The following is a 16,656-nucleotide window of genomic DNA, read 5'->3' as shown; positions in this document are numbered from 1 at the left end:
AGGTTTACAGACATACCAAGTAGCCAATCATATGCTGATTAGGCCAGTTGCTATAGCCTACCCGATCAGCGATCACCATAGGGGGCAGCGACAACACACACACACACACACACACACACACACACACACACACACACACACACACACACACACACACACACACACAGAGAGTGGTAGTGTATTGTATAGTGTAGTTGCCATGGTAACAGACCTTGTTGTCATCCATCCCAGTGTTCAGACAGACAGGAGTGGTAGTGTATAGTGTAGTTGCCATGGTAACAGACCTTGTTGTCGTCCATTCCGGTGTTCAGACAAACAAAGTATGTGGTAGTGTATATAGTGTAGTTGCCATGGTAACAGACCTTGTTGTCATCCATCACGGTGTTCAGGGATGTCTCCGTCCAGAACGATCCACTTGGCTCCGTCATGGGCGACCGAGGCCAGCTCCCTCATCGTGGACGAGAACAGACCTGGTAGAGACACACCGACAGAGAGAGAGAGAGAGAGAGAGAGAGAGAGAGAGAAAGTTAAGCACTTTGTGACTCTGCTCTAAACACATTGACTGCCAGCTGCATGTTTTCAGTGATTACGCTAGAGGGCGCTCTTTGTATGAGCGACGCTAGGTTGCTAGGAGACGGATAGGACCGGAGATTAACCGGAAGTTGAAAACGTTTTAGACAGAAACGACGCCATCTGACATAATAATATATTATTATGTCATATCTAGCCTCGGTACCAGGCTTTCATTTTTGTTGGTGCAAAAATTGAAAGCCTGGAGGAACGCATTGGCCGCTCTGGTCTAAAAGTGGGAGTCAACCCTTCCGGGTGGGCGTCGCTCCAAATGATGTGACGTAGCGCTGCACTAGGGGGGAGAGGAGGGGCCGGGGGTGACGGACAGATCGATGAGATCCAATCAGGGTGCGCGTTTTTCTGAGCCGCGACCCTCCCATCTAGGCCAGAAATGTCTAGCGTTAGCTCAGGCTATGTCATATCATATAATCATATAATGACAATTATATGATTGAACACTTTGAAATAGCCGGCGATGTGTTCTTTTAAGTTTCTCACCGTCCGTCCACTCCCTGGTGGCCGGATGCAGGAAACCAAACAGCTCGTCTGTGGTCACAGCCTTCGGGTTGATGTCGTTCCACACTGGCTTCATCTTCAGGTTAGCATACATTCTGTGTAGCGTCTTCAGGATGTGGAGCACAGGTTTGCATAGGTAAGCATAGCTTAGCATAGGTTAGCATACATTCTGTGTAGCGTCTTCAGGATCTGTAGCATAGGTTAGCATACGTTCTGTGTAGCGTCTTCAGGATGTGGAGCACAGGTTTGCATAGCTTAGCATAGGTTAGCATACATTCTGTGTAGCGTCTTCAGGATCTGTAGCATAGGTTAGCATACATTCTGTGTAGCGTCTTCAGGATCTGTAGCATAGGTTAGCATTGGTTCTGTGTAGCATCTTCAGACTATTTAGCATAGGTTAGCACAGTTTAGCATAGGTTAGCATGGCAGGGCTCATTCATTCAGGAAACAGCGCACATGTGTCATATTGATTGTCTTTCCTTTATGGCAACAGAAAGAACACTTTGTGTTAATGGAACCTAACAGTTTATTAATAGGCTACTCACCAAAGTCACTCGCACAGAATGCCTGGAGCAGCTCTGTATCCTATTCTGCTACTTATAACCCCTATGTGTCAGGATACTCCATGACACATTTTAGACTACAACGTCGATTTATGTAATTTTAGTTTATTAATGTATGCCTTTACACAATTTCGCCAGAGCCATAATACCAAAAAGGTTTTTTTTAGGTGATAACAATTTACAATTTACAATTTAGGCATTTAGCAGACGCTCTTAATCCAGAGCGACTTACAATAATCAAGAACAAAAGCATGGGAATACATCACAAAAGCATATATCATAAAACATGCGTAAGCTAAGAAAGTAACAGTGGAATATCTATATTATGAGACTATACATATAAACTATATATATATACTACTATGCTATACATATGTACTATGGCGTGCTATGACTATATACAATGCAATTATAGTGCCGTCTACATAACATGCTATAAGTCTGTATCAGATGCTATCTAAGTCTACAGAAATGCTATCTAAGGGGGTAGGGTAAGTGCTATGGGCCATGATGAAGTCTAAAAAGGTGGGTTTTCAGACTACGGCGGAAGATTGGGAGTGATGCTGCAGTTCTGACTTCAATGGGAAGTGCATTCCACAGTTTTGGAGCCAGAAGGGAGAAGAGTTTGGGACGTGTGGAGCGTTGTCCCGGAGTTTTTAGTGAGGGTACTTCCAGCTTCCCTGCGTTGGCTGATCTGAGTGCGCGGGAGGGTTTGTAGGGTTCAATCATACTTGCAAGATATGGGGGAGCCATACCTAACATACATAACTACTATAAACCTGCCAGTCAGCAAGGTCTATCATATCAAAACCTAATCTAGGGAAGTATAGAAATAAAAAAATCACAACTAGAATGTGCCGCCCCAGGTGGGGACTTGGCCCAAAGACTAGTGTCAGAGTGTTGATGCAGAAAGCAGCACAGGGAAACCTGATTCTGCACCAAATGGATGTTAAAACTGCCTACTTGAATGCACCTTATAGACTGTGAGATCTATATGGAACAACCAGAGGGTAACGAGGTCAAATCCAACAGCAATGAATTTTTTTTTTGTAAACTAAGGATCATTGTATGGGCTAAAACAATCTGGCAGAAATTGGAAACAAGGTTCTACATGGTTCTTCATTTTATACATTATCAAGCCGAGAGATGTGGAGAACAAGCTTGCATCAAGGTTCAAAATGAAGGATTTGGGCAGACTTAGACATTTTCTAGGTATTGATTTTAAGGCATGACAATAACGTAAATGACGACGTCAACGCCCATTTTACCAGGACTAAGACGGACTAAAACGAAAATGTTAGTGGATTGACGAACAAAGTTTTAAATGCATGAAAAAAATGTTCCACCAATAATGTCACAACTCACAAATGCTGCTCTCACTGGCTGCGATCCTCCTCTCCTTTCCTTGTTGGTCAAGCCCATCATGCATGCACGCACACACACACACACACACACACACACACACACACACACACACACACACACACACACACACACACACACACACACACGTCGAAAACGAGAAGACTTGTGGGCATATTTTAAATATAATGTCACAGAGAATAAAACAATGTGCCTCGTACCGGGAGTCGGGGACAAACCATGTGGCTTCAAGTTAGGTGGGAAGAATACCACCAACTTAAAGCGACACCTCAATGCTCTCCACAAAGAGATATATGCGACGGTAAGTTTGCAAACTTTGCAACACAGCCTGTTAACGAAGCATACCTGTATGCATGCACAATGCTAGCATGTTAATATTCTGAATAAAACGTTTAGGGATTTCATGTTTGTGTGACTTCTTGACTGGGAAAAAGACCTGTTGCTGTTACGTTAGGTTCCCTTGAATCCCTTCCCTAATGTGTCTCTGGATAAACAGTAGCAACACACGTGTCTGCTGTAACATTAGCAGCATATGTTTAGCTGTCGTCTATTTGTGTTTATGTTAAATCGCCACGTTGCAATATGTTATGCTCATGAACATTATGAACATCATAAGCTTCACTTTGTTAATTAATGAATTATTAGTAGTCTGCCAGCTTTTAGGCTAAAGCCAAAGCCACAAGGGCAGGGCAGTGACATCACACAGCCCCAGTCAATATACACTGTCTTCCGTATCAAGGTGACGTCACATTCAAATCCAGTTGACTGTGTTGGCGTCTATATCGTGTTTCTACGTAACAGTATGCCAGAGCAATGTAGCTCCAAAGTAACGTGTCGTTTTCTGATTTTACCCGCGTTTCCCCATTGACTTTGAATGGGGATTTTTCGCGTCGTTTATTGCGAATTACGTCGGCACGGTAACGCGAATCGGAAAGAAAAGCACAAGCACACCATTCCCGGCCGAGCCGCACGTTTTGATGTTCATATTGCAGGGCTTTGGTAAATCGTGTGGCCGGCCATAGAGGTCAAAGTTTCTGAACATATATTACGATAATTAAGTATGTGTTGCGGATTTAAACCTGTGTTTCTGCCATTGCATGGCAGTCACCCAGAATGTTTCTAGTTAAGTATGTGTTGCGGATTTCAACCCGTGTTTCTGCCATTGCATGGCAGGCACCCAGAAATAGGGATAGAGAAGGAAATGTAGACAGAAGAGAAGAGAGAGTGACAGGGGCCTCAATCATTCAGTGAGTAGGGATTAGATGGAGGGGAGTCAAGAAAGGATTCCAGATCCAGATTGAATATCCAATTATTATTATTTTTTTAAGATGGTTTTTTTGCGGCTTACGCCTTTTATTGGTTTTTTTGAAGGGACAGACAGTAGGCTGACAGGAAACGGGAGAGAGAGATGGGGGAAGACATGCAGTAAAGGCCGTGTCGGGCTCGGGAGTCGAACCCGCGGCACACTGCGACTGGATTACCAGTCTGGTGCCCAGACGGTTACGCCACCACCTGGGCCATTATCCAATTATTTCTAAGACATTATTTCTCTCAACCATTGGGTGGCTACCCAATGTTTGAGAGAAGTAATGTCCTAGAAATAATACTAGGGTGGTTTAGGTAGACTTCCACTGGAGAGGAAGATGGTAAAAGCAAAAACCCCAAAGTTTGGGAGTGAACCTTGCATAGTCTTCTGGAACTCCAAAGATGGCATCAGTGCTCAGTATGTGGGGAAATATTTGAGATTGTAAATATTTTGGACATTGTGTGAAAGTAATTATTCCAGAACGGACACGACTAAAACATGTGGGTTAAATTCCAGTGTCAAGAATAACGTTTCTCACAAGTATCAGTCACATTAGGATATATTAACAGTTAAGCTTGATACTCTGAACAACATGGCACCCTCAAGGGGAAACCCCCACACCATTTACACAAAGAGCAAAGAGGCATAGAAAATCAGCCAACACCTGTATGATTCAAAAGTCGTGTTTTAATTTGTCACATCCCATACACGGTACACAAGAGTACAATTCTTGCCATTTCGCTACAGTGTAAACATGTCAGATTGCTAATGATCACCTCAGGACAGTGATTACACTCTGCTCAATGCTGATGGAGCATGTGACATTGATTGGCAGTGTAGAAATGCACCATCAATTGACTTTGGTATAGGGTTGAACTTACACAACTTACACAAACTACTACACAATGAGGGATAAATGCATCACATCAATAAAGACAAATATTGCCTCAGTAAACTAGGAACACAGGTAAAGCAAAGACAGTCTACTCTAAACAATATAGCCTACTATCCAAATTATAATTTGTACTTTAAAACCATAGGATAATGTAAACAATGAACCCAGCATCTGTCTAAATAACATTGTTAATAGCATTAACCTTTGCAGAAGTCTGCATGTCCAGACTAGGTCAAGAGCCACAAGAAGGGTTATGTTTTGTGGGCCCTAAAAAAACAAGTGTAAAGTGAGGAGCACTATCATCATACATTTTCACGTCCTCACTTTTCTGTCCTCACTTTATCCTCACATTCCATGCTCAGCCAATCAAATAATCGCTATGGGGTACACAGACACAACATTGAGCATAGGAGGGGCTAGCACCCCTAAAAAATACACACTTATGTGAAGTGAACGGTGTCTTTGGGGGCACCCACAAACAATGCCACAAGTTGCCAGGCACAAAAGCAAACATAACAAGTCCATAGACCTGGCTGCCACATCACGGGGGCATACTTAACCCATTTAGGCCTAAGGCCGATTCTAAAAACGCCTCTAAATCTTGACCTAAGGTTTCTGAAAAACTTCAAATATTTATATAGCAGCATCAAAAAAATTGCATTTTTGAATACTGTACATACTGTCTACACAAAGACGCCTCCTTGCGAGCAAACCGGGACCCTCCCTCCCCTGAGACATGCAGGGGGGGGAGTGAGAAACAGTAGCTGGCGCTGCCTAGCTGGATACGATCGGATTCGGATGTAATGAAATGTGATCTGGCTAAGGGCTAGCTAGTAGCTACGCTCGCAATGGGGCCCGCCATTGTGTGATAGTGAGAATTTGAGCCCCTCCCGTCCCGAGTTTTCAGGAAGGGAGGGGGAAGAGGCATCTTTTTTTGGGGGGGGGGGATCACGTGATCAGAGTGTTGTGCTACCATCCAGTGCTAGTAGGTAAAGTGCTCGGGTGTGTAGAAAGGCGATTGAAAGTTATCAATAAAATAACAGTAAACGTAAATCTCCCGTTCCCGCATCGGACCACTGGGAATCGAACCACGTGAATCTCCCGTTCCCGCATTCAGACGGTTAACAGAATATTCTCCGTTTTCTGCACATGCAATATAAACAACGAATAAAGCACCAAGGGGTCGATGGCTGTCAAGGAGTTTAATCCTTAAATTGGCACCCTGTGTCAAAGAATTGATTTCAAAATACTGCTGGTATATTATACGAAATACAAAATAAATGTCTGATCTTGTACATGAATCACCCAGACACCTCAGGTCTGGTCAGCCTGCATGGTAAACCATCCTGCTCCAGTGAATTCACGCGTCTTCTGTGAAAACGTGGAAGACGCTCAGGTCCCTGTGATTGACAGACGCTGTCTGAATTCACATGACTGGGATGGTTTACCAGGCTAGGAAAGGTCTGCTTGAATGTGGGGAAGCATTCATTAATGTTTAGGCACCACATATCTGGAACAAACACCCAGAAAACAGCATGTGTGCTGCCACAATTTCAATTGACTTGTGTCGTTGTCCCTAGAGCCAATCCATGTGTTGATTGGCAGCTGTGTTCACCTGTGTCTGGTTGTCCCTAGAGCCAATCCATGTGTTGATTGGCAGCTGTGTTCACCTGTGTCTGGTTGTCCCTAGAGCCAATCCCTGTGTTGATTGGCAGCTGTGTTCACCTGTGTCTGGTTATCCCCGTGTCTATATAAACCCAGTTCTTTGTGTTCTCTGTGTTTGCCACTTCTCTAATCCCTGCTGCAGCTCTCTGTTCTCCTGGTGTTTCCAGCATTCACTCCTGCAAAATTTTATTCTCCTATGTGGGGGGATAAGGTTTATTCTCCTATGTGGGGGGATAAGGTTTATTCTCCTATGTGGGGGGATAAGGTTTATTCTCCTATGTGGGGGGGATAAGGTTTATTCTCCTATGTGGGGGGGATAAGGTTTATTCTCCTATGTGGGGGGATAAGGTTTATTCTCCTATGTGGGGGATAAGGTTTATTCTCCTATGTGGGGGATAAGGTTTATTCTCCTATGTGGGGGGATAAGGTTTATTCTCCTATGTGGGGGGATAAGGTTTATTCTCCTATGTGGGGGATAAGGTTTATTCTCCTATGTGGGGGATAAGGTTTATTCTCCTATGTGGGGGGATAAGGTTTATTCTCCTATGTGGGGGGATAAGGTTTATTCTCCTATGTGGGGGGATAAGGTTTATTCTCCTATGTGGGGGGATAAGGTTTATTCTCCTATGTGGGGGGATAAGTTTTATTCTCCTATGTGGGGGGATAAGGTTAAGGTTTATTCATGTGGGGGGATAAGGTTAAGGTTTATTCTCCTATGTGGGGGAATAAAATCTTTGTTGTTTCCAATTCCTGCCATGGCTCAGCCATATATATGTTTTAATTATATATATGTGAATGCTGGTGTTTCCGGTAACGTGTCATTACTCAGAAGGTTCATTGTTCCGAAATGACTATCCCCATCTCTAACCCTAACCTAAACCTAACCGCAAGCACGGGAACAAACCTAAACCTAACCGCAAGCACGGGAGCAGTGCATGTTCGGACTAACGGGACTTCGGATCTATGGGCAGTTCCCGTTGTTTCCAGCATTCTCCTGCAAAGTTTTATTCTCCTATGTGGGGGGATAATGTTTATTCTCCTATGTGGGGGGGATAAGGTTTATTCTCCTATGTGGGGGGGATAAGGTTTATTCTCCTATGTGGGGGGATAAGGTTTATTCTCCTATGTGGGGGGTAAGGTTTATTCTCCTATGTGGGGGGTAAGGTTTATTCTCCTATGTGGGGGGATAAGGATAAGGTTTATTCTCCTATGTGGGGGGATAAGGTTTATTCTCCTATGTGGGGGATAACATCTTTGTTGTTTCCAATTCCTGCTGTGGCTCAGACATATATCTTTTTTAGCTTGACATGCATTAGCCTACGGACCCCTAATTGCATTTGTTTTCTAACTCTGGGACGGTGGGACCCCCAGTTTATAATCAATGTTAATTTAACTCTGAGAGTGTACAAATGGACCCGGCCGTTAGGGTCAATTTGGTTCCATTTGTACACCATCTGAGTTACAAGACCCCATAAGGGTCCATTTGGTTCCTAACGATCATTTAGCTGGTCCCCCTTGAAAGGGAGGGAGGGAGGCTGTCATTACAAGCCATTATCATAGAGAAGAAATCTTTCCCACTTCAGTGGAACTGGTCTGTTGATCTGTTGTTCATTCATCATCATGGAACTGGTCTGTTGATCTGTTGTTCATTCATCATCATGGAACTGGTCTATTGATCTGTTGTTCATTCATCATCATGGAACTGGTCTATTTATTGATCATGTATTTTTGTACGTTTGGGTCCCATGATAGAGACCAAACGTCAGGATGTGTTTTATTGTGTAGTGATATTCACGCTCTGTAGTAGCTATACGGTTAATTAGGATATTAGTTTTTACTTCACTGTTGTGTTCCTTTTATTTTGTAGTATTGCTCCTATAGCAGGTTCCTGTTGTCTGCCCTATAGTTACTGTTACCTGCATTGTCTCGCCTCCCTGTGATTATTATCAGTTATCTCCACCTGTGTCTGGTTGTCCCTAGAGCCAATCCCTGTGTTGATTGACGGCTGTGTTCACCTGTGTCTGGTTATCCCCGTGTCTATATAAACCCAGTTCTTTGTGTTCTCTGTGTTTGCCACTTCTCTAATGTCCTGCTGCAGCTCTCTGTTCTCCTGGTGTTTCCAGCATTCTCCTGCAAAATGTTATTCTCCTATGTGGGGGGATAAGGTTTATTCTCCTATGTGGGGGGGATAAGGTTTATTCTCCTATGTGGGGGGATAAGGTTCATTCTCCTATGTGGCGGGATAAGGTTCATTCTCCTATGTGGGGGGGATAAGGTTTATTCTCCCATGTGGGGGGATAAGGTTTATTCTCCTATGTGGGGGGATAAGGTTTATTCTCCTATGTGGGGGGATAAGGTTTATTCTCCTATGTGGGGGGATAAGGTTTATTCTCCTATGTGGGGGGGATAACATCTTTGTTGTTTCCAATTCCTGTCGTGCCTCCATGCCCAAAAGAACAGTGTGTGGCGGCTGCGTGCGTAGAGAGAGAGAGAGAGAGAGAGGGGGGGGGGGGTCCCAGACGGCACGACACATGCACGTTATGAGTGTAATTTTATCACCATAGATTTCACTGTGTAGGCTATAGTTTATGAATGGAACACATTGATAAAGGTCCCCTCTGCTGCGTTTCCAATTGCTGCGAATGACAGTGTGAAGGCAAACCCCAGCCAATTAAAAATGCAATAATCCCAATTCCCCGCCCATACGGATCTGAGTCTACCGAAGTATTAGGTGAGAATGTGACCTAAGTTACTAAGCCAAGGTCAAACGAGACTGATAACACAGCAGCTGCATGTTGAATTAAAAACAGCGCCGCCTACCGTATCCTAACTCAATGACTGAGAATACACCGCATGGAGACTGAACAAGATATTAAATGGGACAGATGAAAACATATTTTGGCCATAAACATGGATGATCTGACATTAATGATGAAAAGGGGAACAACGCTGTGTAAACAGGCAGTAGGCTAAGAGTAAAATGATGATATGGGAGAATAAGGTGACAATATGAATGACCCGGCCTGGATCAAAGTTCAGGAGGATATGGGACATTGGCCACTGGGCATTAGTTTGTAAACAGATAAGACCTATTTATCTAACACTCCTGCAAAGTTTTATTCTCCTATGTGGGGGGATAACATCTTTGTTGTTTCCAATTCCTGCCGGCTCAGACATATATATATATATTTAATTATATATGTGTGAATGCGTCAGGATGTGTTTTATTGTGTAGTGATATTCACGCCCTGTAGTAGCTATACGGTCAATTAGGATAATAGTTTTTACTTCACTGTTGTGTTCCTTTTATTTTGTAGTATTGCTCCTAGCAGGTTCCTGGTGTCTGCCCTATAGTTACTGTTACCTGTGTTGTCTCGCCTCCCTGTGATTATTATCAGTTATCTCCACCTGTGTCTGGTTATCCCCAGAGCAAATCCCTGTGTTGATTGGCAGCTGTGTTCACCTGTGTCTGGTTATCCCCAGAGCAAATCCCTGTGTTGATTGACGGCTGTGTTCACCTGTGTCTGGTTATCCCCGTGTCTATATAAACCCAGTTCTTTGTTCTCTGTGTTTGCCACTTCTCTAATGTCCTGCTGCAGCTCTCTGTTCTCCTGGTGTTTCCAGCATTCTCCTGCAAAATGTTATTCTCCTATGTGGGGGGATAAGGTTTATTCTCCTATGTGGGGGGGTAAGGTTTATTCTCCTATGTGGGGGGTAAGGTTTATTCTCCTATGTGGGGGGATAAGGTTTATTCTCCTATGTGGCGGGATAAGGTTTATTCTCCTATGTGGGGGGATAAGGTTTATTCTCCTATGTGGGGGGATAAGGTTTATTCTCCTATGTGGGGGGTAAGGTTTATTCTCCTATGTGGGGGGATAAGGTTTATTCTCCTATGTGGGGGGGATAACATCTTTGTTGTTTCCAATTCCTGCCGTGGCTCAGACATATATATTTTTTAATTATATATGTGTGAATGCTGGTGTTTCCACTTTCCATGAGCATTCTCCTTGATGGAAATAAAAATAGGATCCATATTTAATAATGATAATCTAGACTGTAAGGACTGTATAATTTGGAAAAACTGTAAATCTATACCTTCAATAACCCAGCAGGGAGACCAAATACCGTGCTGTATTTACCTTAAAAATGAATTGGGACAGTCACTGTACCAAAAATAGAAAGACCTTAAAAATGATTTGGAGGCAGATGAAATAAAGTTCGAAGAAAGTTTAAGGTTTAACCATTATGTTAGTAGGTATAAAGTCAATTTACATAGAGAATGTGCTACATGGTTCAGAATATTTTAGTATACATCAATATAATTTAGAATAATCAATTGTTGATTCCAAATGAACCACCGAAGCTGAACCCCTCTTCACAGTATTGTTCCAGGCTAAATACTGCAGATCACGTCAGATTTGTTGATATAAAGTTAATTGGCTGTAGCACTGGTTGTCGAGTGCTCATTGGACCAGCACATAGATGATGAGACGCAGAATCCATCTCCCCTGTCCCGCACATGGATGCCCATTGAGGCCTGGGGGGATAAGGTTTATTCTCCTATGTGGGGGGGGGGGGGGGGGGGGGGTGTAAGGTTTATTCTCCTATGTGGGGGGTAAGGTTTATTCTCCTATGTGGGGGATAAGGTTTATTCTCCTATGTGGGGGATAAGGTTTATTCTCCTATGTGGGGGATAAGGTTTATTCTCCTATGTGGGGGATAAGGTTTATTCTCCTATGTGGCGGGATAAGGTTTATTCTCCTATGTGGCGGGATAAGGTTTATTCTCCTATGTGGGGGGATAACATCTTTGTTGTTTCCAATTCCTGCCGTGGCTCAGACATATATATTTTTTAGCTTGACATGCATTAGCCTACGGACCATTGCATTTGTTTTCTAACTCTGGGACGGTGGGACCCCCAGTTTATAATCAATGTTAATTTAACTCTGAGTGTACAAATGGACCCGGTGTATCCGATTTGGATGAAATCAGATCAAAATGAAATGACGTCTTCCGTCGCCGTGGAAACGGCGTCTTCGGCGCAGATGTTCTAACGGCGACAGAATGCGTAGCTGTCCTCGCAAATGCCACTTTTTTTCTGTCACAATGCCAACACATACCCAATCCGTTATCCGATCCGATTCTTGGGCAGACGGACACTCACATTGCGATAGCCACAGATCAGTATAAGCCTGGGACCGAGGCTACTCAGGCTAGCCGTATGTTTTGTTGTTATTAAAACAGGAAGACAACCCCGTCTTCCTGTGACTGTCTATCTCCAACAATACTATAGCTTACCTACGTTTTAGAAATGCACCTATCACCATTGTTGGAGTAGCCTATAGTATGCAGCCCATGTAATGCGTAACAATAAACGCATGAATGAATAAATAAATAAATGAATAAACGTTTGTTTCTGACGGGGTTCGAACTTGGTCCTCCGTTTGTCGGCATAAAGTTCCCCAGTCATGGAGCATATGCCTACTACAGTGAGCCATTCTAGCCATGACAATTTGTAATCGTAATCAAATCATAGGTTATAAAAGCAGCCATCACAACTCAAAACGAACTGGGAATTAGATCAACTTGAAATCTCATTCAGATTCACACCGATTTCCAAAACTGTTTAATAAGCCTACAGATTTGTTTTTAACATCACCATCTCACCATCATCACCTATATAAGTTCACCTTATGGTAATTAATGTTATACAGGCCACATAGAAATAGTAAATATGATGCATGATAGGTTAAAGTAACAATTTCTTTATAACATGACCTAAATATGCCCAAAAGCCACATTACACTGACGTGACTTGGTCAGTCAATGTGCTCCAAATTATCAAAGCGAATGGTGCTAATGTTTCAGTTTCACACACAATATTCTGCCCAATTAAAGCGTCAAAATAAACGCATCAATGGATGACTGAATAAATAAATAATTGTCAACATCTCACAGGATTCGAACTCCTCCCAATGTCAGCAGGAGCACACAGTCTGAAGCATAGCCCAGTGTGCCATTATGTGCACTTCATCTCTGAACAGTAAATAATTCATAGAGTACAAATCCAGTTATCACAACTCAAAACAACAGACAACAGAATAGATTAACTTGAGATATCAACAACACTGAATGACTGAGGCCCCTGGCTTAGGGTGCATACTTAGTTTAGACTAGTCAATGGTCTACTCTAACCAATGACTAGTCTAAACCAAAAACTGTCTAAACTAAGTACTGCACCCCCCTGGCTCCTCTGTCTACCTTTATTCCTTCTATCCCTATTTCTATTTGGTCTTTGGCATCGTTTTTGTTTTCAAAAAGCAAGATTCTGTAGTTTTCAATGTTTTTTTAATATTTTATTTGTTCTCACTTTCTGATTGATTGATTGATTGCAATATTTATTTCAGTTTGCAGAAACTCTGTCGTCGATCCTAAGCCATTCCAGCCTGTCAATGGGCAGGGGTGAGGTGGGTTCAGGGGGTGAGGCCAAGTAGGAGTCTGACCTGTTTTGGGAAGTCTGGAGCCTAGTTTGTGAAGGGATTCGAACCCCTCCCTTTGGCAGCATAACGTTTACTAGACCTGGAGCATAATCCAGCACACCGTTCCTAGCAACAATATTGTGCAATCATATTCAAATGATAGAGTATAAAACCGTGCAGCCATGAAAAAAAATGGGACATGGACCTGTAGATTAAGGTGAGATCTCATTCACCACAGGCACATTTATTTCCAACAAGACTGTTTAATAGCCTACAGATTGGTTGCATATCTCCAACCATCATCATCACCTAAATTCACCATTGGCCTATAGTCATTGTTATACAGGCTGCTCAGAAATAGTAAATAATAAATATGACACGATAGGTTAGATTTGTTTTCAAACATGATACTAAATATGCATGGCAAAGTGTTTGAGAAGCCAATGTGGTACCATTTACAAATGATTGAATATTGACCAAATTATTAAAACTAATGTTAAATTTGTTCTTTGAAAAAATTAAATATTTGTAGACCTATTACAAGTCAAGCACAAAATCAGTGTCAATTCACATCTGCATACTGCACATATCAAGCCAATTCAAGGTACACACGACAACTTTCAATCACCAACACAGGATTGTACTATATTCTTGCCTATTATTTATTATTATTATTCCTAAAGGAGTTTTTAAAAACATTTGTCCATTTAACAGTCCATAGACTTTGGCTGGGATGTACATTTATATACGGGCTCTTTTTTAACAAACATTTAAAGTACATACACTTGGCTGGCCTATGATGTAATTTCGGAAAGCCAGGCATTGGAGTGTCCATCAGAAAGTGAGAATAAATTAAATATAAAAAACATTGTAGCCTACATAATCTTGCTTTTTGAAAACAAAGAATATGCCAAAGACCAAATAGAAATAGGGATAGAGAAGGAAATGTAGACAGGAGAAGAGAGAGTGCCAGGGGCCTCAATCATTCAGTGAGTGGGGATTAGATGGAGGGGAGTCAAGAAAGGATTCCAGATCCAGATTGAATATCCAATTATTTCTAGGACATTATTTCTCTCAACCATTGGGTGGCTACCCAATGTTTGAGAGAAGTAATGTCCTAGAAATAATACTAGGGTGGTTTAGGTAGACTTCCACTGGAGAGGAAGATGGTAAAAGCCCCAAAAACCATAAAGTTTGGGAGTGAACCTCGCATAGTCTTCTGGAACGCCAAAGATGGCATCAGTGCTCAGTATGTGGGGAAATATTTGAGATTGTAAATATTTTGGAAATTGTGTCAAAGTAATTATTCCAGAACGGACACGACTAAAACATGTGGGTTAAATTCCAGTGTGAAGAATAACGTTTCTCACAACTATCAGTCACATTAGGATATATTAACAGTTAAGCTTGAATCTAATGTAATCACACAGACATAGTAGGTTTTAAGATGCAGTTGCAGCATCTTCAAAGGCATTAAGGCAACAACATGTTCACTTAGCCTACAGAGACTTAACAGTTCAGGACGGCACTAAATAAAATCTATCTCAGATACTCTGAACAAACCCCCACACCATTTACACAAAGAGTGAAGAGGCATAGTAAATCAGCCAACACCTGTATGATTCAAAAGTTGTGTTTTAATGTTTCACATCCCATACATGCAAATAGCCTCACCAAAATCAGTGATCGATGTATGGCTCCAGATTTGGTCAAGGTTTTGGGCCAAACAATTGACTTCCATTCGAAAATGAAAGTTATATTCTGTATATAAACATAATGTGAAAAGGTTCTTCTGTGGCCTGCTGGCAGTATCAGCATGCATACGCATTTTGGTGGTACTGATTGGTCCAGCGGTTTGTGAGATTAGGTCCATACAGCGCACACGCACACTGTGAAGTTTTGAACTGTCAGCATCTGTGCACCAGTCAGAAGCAATTTGCAATTTAGGCATTTAGCAGACGCTCTTAATCCAGAGCGACTTACATTAAGCAAGAACAAAAAGCATGGGAATACATCACAAAAAAGCATTTATCATAAAACATGCGTAAGCTAAGAAAGTAACAGTGGAATATCTATAGGCTATTATGAGACTATACATATAAACTACTATGCTATACATATGTACTATGGCGTGCTATGACTATATACAATGCAATTATAGTGCTGTCTACATAACATGCTATAAGTCTCTATCACTATCAGATGCTATCTAAGTCTACAGAATTGCTATCTAAGGGGGTAGGGTAAGTGCTATGGGCCATGATGGAGTCTGAAAAGGTGCAGGGTTTTCAGACTACGGCGGAAGATTGGGACTTTGGGAGTGATGCTGCAGTTCTGACTGCAATGGGAAGTGCATTCCACAGTTGGAGCCAGAAGGGAGAAGAGAGAAGCAACATGTGCATTGTGATTCCACTGGGTTATGTGCAGGCTGGGCACAACCACAAGTGGTCACTTGTGGTTTCAATTCCTACACACACCCAGTAGAACCACAATGCACATGTATCGCATTGAATCTGAAAGAAGATGGATGTTTTGGTTAAAGAAAGCATGTGCTCTCCATGTAAAGAACTGTAATGGTTTCCTACCCAATTATCTATAGATGCTGTCCCCGTGTGGAGTTCCCCACAAAAGCGACACAGATGTGTCAGATCATCTATTCAAAAATATTTAAATTGCACATTCAGTTAATTGAAGTAAAATATTTTGGTTTGATGAAGATGAAATACATTTGATTTAACTCTACCAGAATTCTCCATGAGAATGACCCCCATGCTGCATCTGACTGCATCAATGTCCTGCAGCAGGTCCTCCTCCACCCTGGTGCCCAACACCAACATCTCTGCAAGCTTAAATAATAATAAAGTTAGTGTTAGCCGTGTTCTTTAACAATGCATTACATTGTTAGGAGATATAATCTTACTTTGCACACAAACACCCCACAGGATGTGGGATCCCTTTGGCGGGGATGGGGGATGGTTTCACATCGCCAACGCCCCATGGTTACCCCACGCATCCGGCGCATATAAGCTCTGAAGAAGAAAAAGTTTGTTACTTGCATATCAGAAAACATTGAACATTACAATGAATCTTGATTTACTTGCCTTGTTGCGTTTGCAGCCTGTTTAAGCCCTTTTTCTTGGGCACCCATTGGGTCAATGAAGACCGCGCGGTCCTCTTTGGGATACAGGACCTTCAGCAGATAGGATACTTTATGCAACTATATTTACAACTAAGCCTTTGAAGTTTTAATTTGAATTGATTAATTAAAGGTCACTTACT

The sequence above is a fragment of the Protomyctophum parallelum genome (assembly GCF_964188405.1).
Source record: "Protomyctophum parallelum genome assembly, chromosome: 13".
Taxonomy (NCBI): Eukaryota; Metazoa; Chordata; class Actinopteri; order Myctophiformes; family Myctophidae; genus Protomyctophum; species Protomyctophum parallelum.
Note: the sequence above shows the minus strand (reverse complement) of the source record.